We start from the raw sequence: 9,334 nt of genomic DNA, 5'->3' as shown, positions 1-9,334 counted from the left end.
AATACCATCCCAAAGTGTAGGAGGCTCTTCCCCATACCAGTTCTTAAATGGTTTGTTTCCCAAAGCATGGGCTTTCAAAACAGAGCATTTCTTGTGGGTTGTCCAAAGAAAAATACAGTTCCACTCAAATGTTCCTAAACATTTTCAACTGTATTATGTTAGTGTCTTCAGGCACACAAATATAGAGTAATGACTTAAGAATAAGAAGTCACATTTCTTCTGAAATGGAAAAAAAAAGAAGAAAGAAAAGAAACTCAGCAAGAACTAGCTGAATGGGCATCTGTGGTATCATTGGAGCGTCTAAAGAGCAACCCAGTAGTCAAGATGTGCTGAGTAGCCTGCAGTTCCAAGACAGTAAAGGCTGTTTTAAGGTCATAGAAATCACTACCTAAACACATCACATTTTCAATAGACACTATGGAGAGAAAAGTCATTTATTGAACTAAAAAAAAAAGCTGGCTCTCACTTTTTAAATCTAAGTAAACCGTTTGAAGCCATTTATATTTTTTTTTTATAAGGATTTGGCTTTGGTGAATGATGCTTTAAAATAGCCTCACCATCTTTGTCATCAGCTCTGTAGAATATTACCTTGTTGTTTGCTCTGTAATGGGGAACCCTTAATAGCTGAGTGGTTGAAGAAGCCCTGGGAGAATAGGCTGGAGATCAAGAAAAATTGCTCTCTTGGAAAAGTCCTCTGGGACTTAAGGGCAAAGGATAAGTTCTCTAGAAGTTCTTTGAACTATGCCACACAATTTCATTAGGAAATATAGTCCTGCTACAGACTTCTTACACTTAAATCTATGAAATCTTTGGGGTTGAGTTCTCATTGCCACCACACTCCCGTTCTGCAAGGGGGCCTGGAAGCAAGTGAAAATGCTTATCCTATTCTTCAGTGAGAATCCAGTCGCATCCATTTTCAGAGGACCTTTGACAGAATATGATTGGTTGTGTCCTTATTAAATCCCATTTGACTTTTCCATAGCAAGTTCCTCCACATTATAGAGCAACTTTCTTCTCCAAGGTGACCGCGAGAGACTTTGAGCAAGTTGTCATGTCTCTGAAGACAGGAAGCTGACCCAAGCATGAGAGAAATCCAATCATCTTCTGAGAGAATATGAGGAAAAAAAAAAGAAGAAGTCATTACTATTTTATGGAAAAGTCCTATGGATTTATTAGAGAGTGATAAATTTTCTATAGAAACTTTAAAATATTCTATAGACTTTTATTGCATGGATATAAGTCTCGATTGAATTCAGCAGTTGTTTAGAGGCAAGTACTTTCTACTGAATCCCGTATAGATGTACAGAGGATACCGTGAGCTTTTATTTCTATTACATTCCAGGGAAATTTTGCATGAAGGTTAGAGAAAGGTTTTCAGTCTATAAGCTGGATTCTTCTCTCGCACTTGCCAGTATAACTAGAAGGAAGTGCCTTGCAGCCTATGGAGTTGCACCTAGCTATACCATATGCCAAAAGAGGAGAATCAAACCCTCTGTTTCTGCACGTACATGATTTCAGGTACTTAAAAGATTCATGGCGGAGATTTGTACATCGATGTTTTGAAGGCTTTTTAGCCACAAATATTAATGAACTCCTTTTGCTAAAACAGACTGCTTATTGAACATCTGCAAATGGCAGCATGATGTCTGAACCCTGGACAGTTCATTAAACCAGTTTGACCCAAAGCCAAATTGTTCAATACCGGCTTACAAAAGGTAACAGAGACTTTCTGCCAGTTGGAAAACAAATGAATCTCAGCGCTGCTTCTATAAAGATCGACGGTGACTTAAAAATAGCCTAAGGTTAATATTATAAATCTTTCTAAAAGAGATTTGAGTGCATATTCTTCATGCCAGCCTTGGATCAATCTCACAAAGCGATATCCTTTCAAACGCCACTGAAACAAAATATTGTATGCTGTAAAAGTGGGATTTGTTAGCCGGCTAGCCATATTTTCTTTTCCCACCAATGTAACAATCAGCAACACATCATGGACAAGGCCACTCAGCATCAGCTGGACAATGCTGGGACAGGCTTCCTGTACTTGAGTGGCCCAATTCCTATACTGTCCAGACTGGAACCAGATAGACTATTTAAGAAAACATGGGTATAGACAAGCCATCCAAACAGCACAAATAACACTTGTCTGGATTGTCCTCACACAGTCAACTATGATCACAGGGAAGCGTGTGCTTGTGCAGAGTGGGGGCTGGATCTTCCTGGAGCCTTACTGTAGTGAAGCTAGAAGCTGTGCTGGCTGTTCTCATGAGAGTTTATTTTTCCCCTCCATGGGCAGAAGGCTACTCCCAATGCACCCATGTAAGAAGTAATATAGGAGTCTATTAACGGCTTCTCCTTTCTCTGCAACTTCCACCAGCAGATACCCAGGCCTATCAGCCAGCTAGCAGTTAAGCCCAATGAGCTACGCACCTTGGATTTATTTATAGCTATAGAAGCAAATGCATTTATAGTTATCTATGTATGCAAATATATGTAGATGCATCAACACAAATATTACGTGCATCTAATATATGCCACTTATTGTTTGCATGCAAGGGGCTACAGCGACGGCATGTCACTTGTCATATCATTATTGTCTAGTGTATATATGAACCTCCATCTATATTTATAGTGGATAAATATTACACAGATAGAACTGTTTATCATAATATCTAAGTAAGAAATCACTTCTGTATGCCACACTCGTTAATCCCATGTGGCCATAACCACTATAAAGTACAGGCCCTATTTCAATCCAAAGATTCATTTTGCCAACAGAAATGCCTGCACAGGTCCCAAGGAAGTCTGCAAACGCTGTCCATGGACATCTGTAAGCAGAATGGAGTCCCCAGAATCACAGAACATAAAGATGGGGGAAATTTAACAGGCGATCTAGTCCACTGGTTCTCAACCTTTTTTAGACTCAAGGCACCACTTGCTAGATGTGAGGCACCCCTAGCTGGATTCAAGGCACCCCTCAAAAATGTAAGCACTTAGTTTCTACTTGTTTTCTGAGTACAGAAACAATAATATAGCAATTACATTGCAAAGAGCTCAGAAAGGTCACAACAGGTCAGAAGGCTTTTGATGCTGCAGATCCCTATTTGAAATCTCTGTGTTTATTTTGCAAATCATGTTTGCACACATAGTGGTGCTAACCTTGTGCAGCACCCCATGGCACCCTTGAAAGCATTTCAAGCATGAAGGCACCCCAGGGTGTTGCAGCGCCATGGTTGAGAATTGCTGATGCAGCCCAATTCCCTAGTATGACTGGGTTGTTCTTATACCAGGCACATAGCATGTATGTAGTGAACAGAAAGCATATAATACCAAGCCCATTAAAACTCCCAGTGACTTCAGTGGGCACTGGGTATAATCCAGTTGCAAGGAAATACATAGCATGTTGGCCACAAAGTTTACATTGACTTCACATACAGCCAACACTGGGAACATTTGCTAAAAGTGCTCCACAGTGATTTGGTTTGTCATGCCTTTTACTTTTGTGGGGCTGGTTGGGTCTTTAAGTCACAGACTTCCCAATGACTCCCCTCAGCAATTCTTTGGGGCAGAAATGGGGCAGATGCAATGCCATCGTGAGCTCCATGGGTATATATTACTGTTTAACAGAGGTCACAATATGTGCCCCAGTGCTATATTCTATTCATCCGGCTTTCTCCAAGATTTCTCTTGTCCCACTGACAAGGGCCCAAAAGAGGCTACTTGTACAGAGCTGTATAATTAAGAGGCTCTTGCAAAAGCTACTTGAAATCAGCTGTTGTGCTGTGCACTTAGAACTCAGATACTGAATAAAGTAGACCCCTGATTCCTTGAGTTTGAGAAATTACTGAAAAATGTCTGGTAGCACAAGGAAAATGAACTATGAAAATATTGAGTGGAGGAATGGGGTAATGAAAGCCCCACAAGACATGAAATGCTCCAAAAATATGAAAGACGATAAGCTAAGATTTGAACAGAGCTTCATTCAATACCAGTCAGGAAAGGGGACCAGCAAAAAGGAGGACAGGGAGAAAGTGGCTTTATTTCTAATAATAACTGGTTCCAAGGCACTGGAACCAGTTATTATTAATTTTCAGTGAACTCAGGCATAGGAAACTAACTGTGAAATAGTAATACAGGAATTGGAGGAGTGCTGCAGTGTACATAAAGATGAAGTGTATGAGCAAGGGGGTATCCACACAAGGTTAAATCCTAGAAGTGTATTTGACAGCTTTAAGAATGATGGGTCCCTATGAACACACACCTATGGTTTGCAGCGCTTCAAACCTGTTTGAGGTGTGGCAAACTGCATGTGACATGTGTGCACTGGCTGCTTACCATGCAGTTCACCATGCACCATCACCATGCACCAGCAGTTCACCATGCTGCTAATTTTCAGCTCAGTAAGTGCAAACCACATGTGATGTGTGTGCCAGCAGTTCACCATGCAGTTCATCATGCACCGTGCACCAGCACATGCACTATCAGTTCACCATGCTGTTAATTTTGAGAGCAGCGAGTTTTTCTGACACTGAGAGATCCTGGTGTAAAAAAACATGCTGCAGAAAAAGTGGCATAGTGCACATGTCAGCAGGGTGTGCCACAGGAAACCAGACCCTAGCTGGCCAGAGCCATGCTCTTAGTGGCTGGCTTGGTGCTGCTGCTGCTCTGGGAAGTCCCCAGACCCTAGCTGGCCCTGCTATTTGTGCCACAAATATATGCCGCTGCTATTTGTCCCACAGGAAACACAGGCCCCTGCACGTGCAGGCTCATGGGGATGCATCCGATGAGTCCATATTAAGACTTTGGGGCCAACTAAGTAAAATAAAAGAAACCAGGTCATATTAAGGATCTTAGATAAGACATCCAGGGAGACACAAGTTTAGAATAAACCATTAACAAAGTAATTAGGGTCTGATGAGCAAAAAAAAAAAAAAAATCATCTGGTTCAGAGTGGGGCTTATGGAGGGAGGTCAGGGCTTTGACTCTGTGGACATAGTCAGGGATTCAAACTACTACAGAGAAAGGGATCTGAGACAAAAAGGAAATGGAATCAAGTGTTCAGGGTTTGGGACGGAGAAAGAAAACAGCATCGTAGCTCGAAGGAAAGGACAACACTGCAGCGAGACATTAATGGTGTGGTTGTTTGAAAGCAAATGAAGCCATTATTAATTTGAAATTAGCCCGTGGGGTACCAGAAATTGGGGATAGTACTGAAGGAAAAGCCACACACAATAGGCAGTGCACAGATTAAACTCTGGGCATACAATATTGACCTCACTCTCACTAAGGGTGGTGTCACACATTCAACTTCAGTGCAGTTAAAATACAAGCAGATGTACATCCAGGCAGTTTAGCATGTGGTAAGTGCCCTCTTAGCATTGCAAAGTGATTCTCTTCCAGATGAGAGTTGTTTCCTTAATACACACTAACTTTAATAAGGCACTATACCCCAATGATTTGCAACTGTTGCAAGTGAACATGTGACAAGGGTCTAAATGAGGATGTGAACTATATACATTGGTAAATAGGTTGGGGAAAAAAACACAACATTCATAGTAGTTCTCGCAAGCCTAGCAGAGCTAATATGGTAAATATATGCCATTTTATACAAACTAACAACACTCAAATAAGTTTTTAACATCAGGTTCAGCTGCTCTGACTCTTCCAGCTAAACAGCAAGCTTCCCATTTTCAACTGGGTTGCCATGGTAGTCAAGGGCATGCATTCAGGGAAAAGCACACAATCTCATCTCTGGGCATGAAGTGGAGACAGTTCAGGTGGTTTGGGGCACATGATTTACGGGGAAAGGTCGAGGGACCTTGGTTTATTTAGTCTGCAGAAGAGAAGACTGCCTTCAACTACCTGAAGGGGTGTTCAAAGAGGATGCAGCCGGGCTGTTCTCAGTGGTGGCAGATGACAGAACAAGGACCAATGGGCTCAATTTGCAACAAGGATGGTTTAGGTTAGACATTAGGAAAAACTATCTCACTAGAAGGGTAGTAAAGCATTAGAAAAGGTTACCCAGAAAAGTTGTGGACTCTCCATCCTCAGAGGTTTTTAAGGCCCAACTATACAAAGCCTTGGCTGGGATGATGTAGTTGGGGCCGGTTCTGCTTTGAGCAGGGATTGAACTAGATGTGACCTCCTGAGGTCCCTTCAACTCTCATTTTCTATGGTCCTATCAAGCAAGACACTTACCTGCTCTGCGAGCAGACAGCATTTGAAATACTGCAAGAGGGGAAAAAATAATTTGGGGGTTAAAAATTTATTAAGTCTTTGATGGACATGTTCACTGGAAGATCAGAGGACCAAATCCATTGATAAAGAGAGTATGAGGCCACCTTCCAGAGGATATGGAAACTCTGGACTGAGCATAGAGTAGAAAGGATCTAAACAGCCCACAATGTGTGCCCTTAGCAAAGTATCACTCACCCTGATACAGTGGCTAAAAGAAGAATTAGCAGTAGAAGAATCACAAGAGGAGGCACACTAGCTTGTTACTGTAGAAAAAGATAATGTAAGTCTTCACTTCTCTATAGAGAATGGAATAAATGCATAAAAGAGACATTTTATACAACTTTGAGAAAAGGAATCTTTGGGGTTTCTTATTTTTTTGGGTCTTGTTTCTACTATTTGTGGGAAGCCAGTGCTGGCTAAAACTGACCATCCAATCCACTTCTTGCAACATTAATAAGATCAGTTTTAAACCAGCTTCAAATTAACAGGGTCAAGGAAGAATTCATTAAAGTTTGCTGTCTACATTCAAGTTTTTGGCTACCCAAGAGAAGGAGCCCATGTACGTTGGAAACTGTGGGGCGGAGTGGCATCCTTCAGTGAAGTAGGCAACTATTTGTTGAGGATGGCGGGGGTGGGGGGGAGTGTATTTGTGCTTATCCTTGTGCTTGTTGTATTTTCACTTCCTTGAGACAGCCTTATTAGAAGATAATACAGCTTAGCAGGTCATCATGCATTTCAAATTTATCTTCATTAGACATGGTAGCAACATCTGATAATAGCCTACAGCTTGCCAGCTATGAGTTTAAGCAGTTTATAGTAAAGTACAGAGATATCTCCAGTCATCTTCATTGTCTCATCAAGTGGCTTGATGGAAAACAGCATCAAAATAATACATGGACTGATACAAATATCCTTGGCTTTGAGTGATTACTGAATAACACTATCTTTCCCTCTTTCTTTCCATTTATAGAGTAACCCTACCCTAATTTTGTACTTTATCCTCTTTCCATCAGCACCTGCTTCCTGCTCAAGTCACATTCTGTGCAATGATGTGCATAACTCAAATAGAGTAAGGCTCTCCTTGCAAAAGGTAACACAAAACCGGGGTTCTTTCTCTCTGTTTTGTCTACACACTCATGCCTTCATTGTTACGCAGTTTTCTCTTCTACCAGATGGGTGTGCTGTCAGCATGGCATTCGTCAGCAAGAATGCAAATATATATCATTATGTGCTGTGTGTGATATGATTGACTGTGCTTACTACTGCACAATGAAAGCACAGCCATCCAGGTACGAGCAAAGCACCTTCATTTGCTGGGTGAAGTAACGACTGACAAAAGTGTAAATTCTACTCCTAGATTCACCTATGCAAGCATCCACTGAGTTGCCCTACCATAATTCAGGATGAAATCTGTCCCCATGATCACAGGCAAGCATATGCCGTGGAAGACACAACAGACCTTTTTCATTTCCTGTTGCCATAGTCATGGTGAGTGTAATATTTTCTTAGGATTTTTGTTTGCTCCTGAGTAGATTTAGTGCTCATGAAAACTACAGTAGTGACAGCTTTGAAGACTAAAGTTCTCCTTTGTGTCCACAGAGCAGATACAGCAAGGATGATAGCAATGCCTGCCTTCCCTCAGTGTCCTGCCAGTGCCCATCGCATCTCCCCTTGAGACACCAACTTCGTTCATTCAATCCTTGGGGTCTCTCCTGCAAATGCAAATTGGTTAATTAATATCAATTATTGGGGCAGCTTTTATAAGGTCTGTTCTACTAGGAATTGCATTAAAGCGAACAACCTGTTTTCATAGGCCGGGGAACAGCCACTAGTAGATAACAAGTGTTACGGAGCGGATTGGGGTTGACTTAGTAAGAGACAAAACACCGTATTCTGGTACCCACCATGCTCAGAAGGGTTTGTTCTGCTGGCCGTCACCCTCAGGCCTTTTATTAAGGCTTTCGGATAAAACAGTCCTCTGCTGATGGCCAGAAGAAATCTGCTTCATCCAACCTGTGCCAATAGAATAAATTCAAAGGCAATGTGCACTTTTCTTTCAAGTTGGCTTCCCAGTGAAAAATGAAGATGAATGGAAAGAGTGACGAGAGTCTGGAGATCTTCTCCAGCACAGTGGATCTCCTTATTTCTCCATGCCTGCAAATGAGGCTGGTCAGAAATTTTCTGCTGAAAGGTCATTTCCAATGGAGCACACTCATCAAATAAAACTTGTCGCAGGAACGAGTGGATTTGAATGAATGGCCTGTTTTAAAACAGGGAACTGGAGTTTTGAAACTGTCCAAACAAAAAAAAACCTCGCTTGGTCCTGCCTGTTTAAAAGGAGTTTGCATTTAATTTAAAATAAAACGTAAAAAAAAAAAATAAAAAAAAAAGTTTAAAGAGAACAAAAGCAAAGCATTTCAAACTTTAAAGAGGAAACATTTTTGATCTGAAACTTTGCCCCCAGATTCTTGATATGTTCATTTTTGTTGCTGCTGTTCTTGAGATTTTGGCTTTTGATGCTGCCTCAGGGTGGATAAAAAATTGCCATGTCAAAAATTCTCACCAAAGAGGGAAAACTATTCCCCACCCAGTGCAGCCTGGAGGCTGGTCCCCACAGGCACAGGTTTTCATCTGGCAGAGCTCATGGGCCTTCACTGAGGCTATATAGGAGCATAAGGGTCAATACATATGGGAAAACCTGCTGGATCTATGTTGTAGATCATAAGTAGTTTTAGGCAGGGACTGTGTCCTGCTTTTTGCACACAACAGTATGTTACTAATACCTTTTTAGTTTTTATTTTACTTTAAGACCAAGAAAAAAGTGATCTGTTTTTGATGCATATTCATTCATTTTGCTTGCCTTGGTCAGAATTAATACAATCATTAATGGGAAAGAAAGGTCATCTCACCTAGCTGAACAATCACATAGGAAGTGTGGCAGAAGTTGCAGAAATGAACATTTCCCTTACCATATCCGAAAAAAAAATGTGCAAGAACTTTTTTTATCCTTTCAGCAATATTTCCCCTGTGTCAGTAAAGTCTGGGGTTAGTATTATATGCTGTGTACATCCTGGACATATTAGCTACACCTGCCAGT

Source organism: Gavialis gangeticus, unplaced genomic scaffold (genome assembly GCF_001723915.1).
Source record: "Gavialis gangeticus isolate Ggan-Ray unplaced genomic scaffold, GavGan_comp1, whole genome shotgun sequence".
NCBI classification, from domain to species: domain Eukaryota; kingdom Metazoa; phylum Chordata; order Crocodylia; family Gavialidae; genus Gavialis; species Gavialis gangeticus.
Note: the sequence above shows the minus strand (reverse complement) of the source record.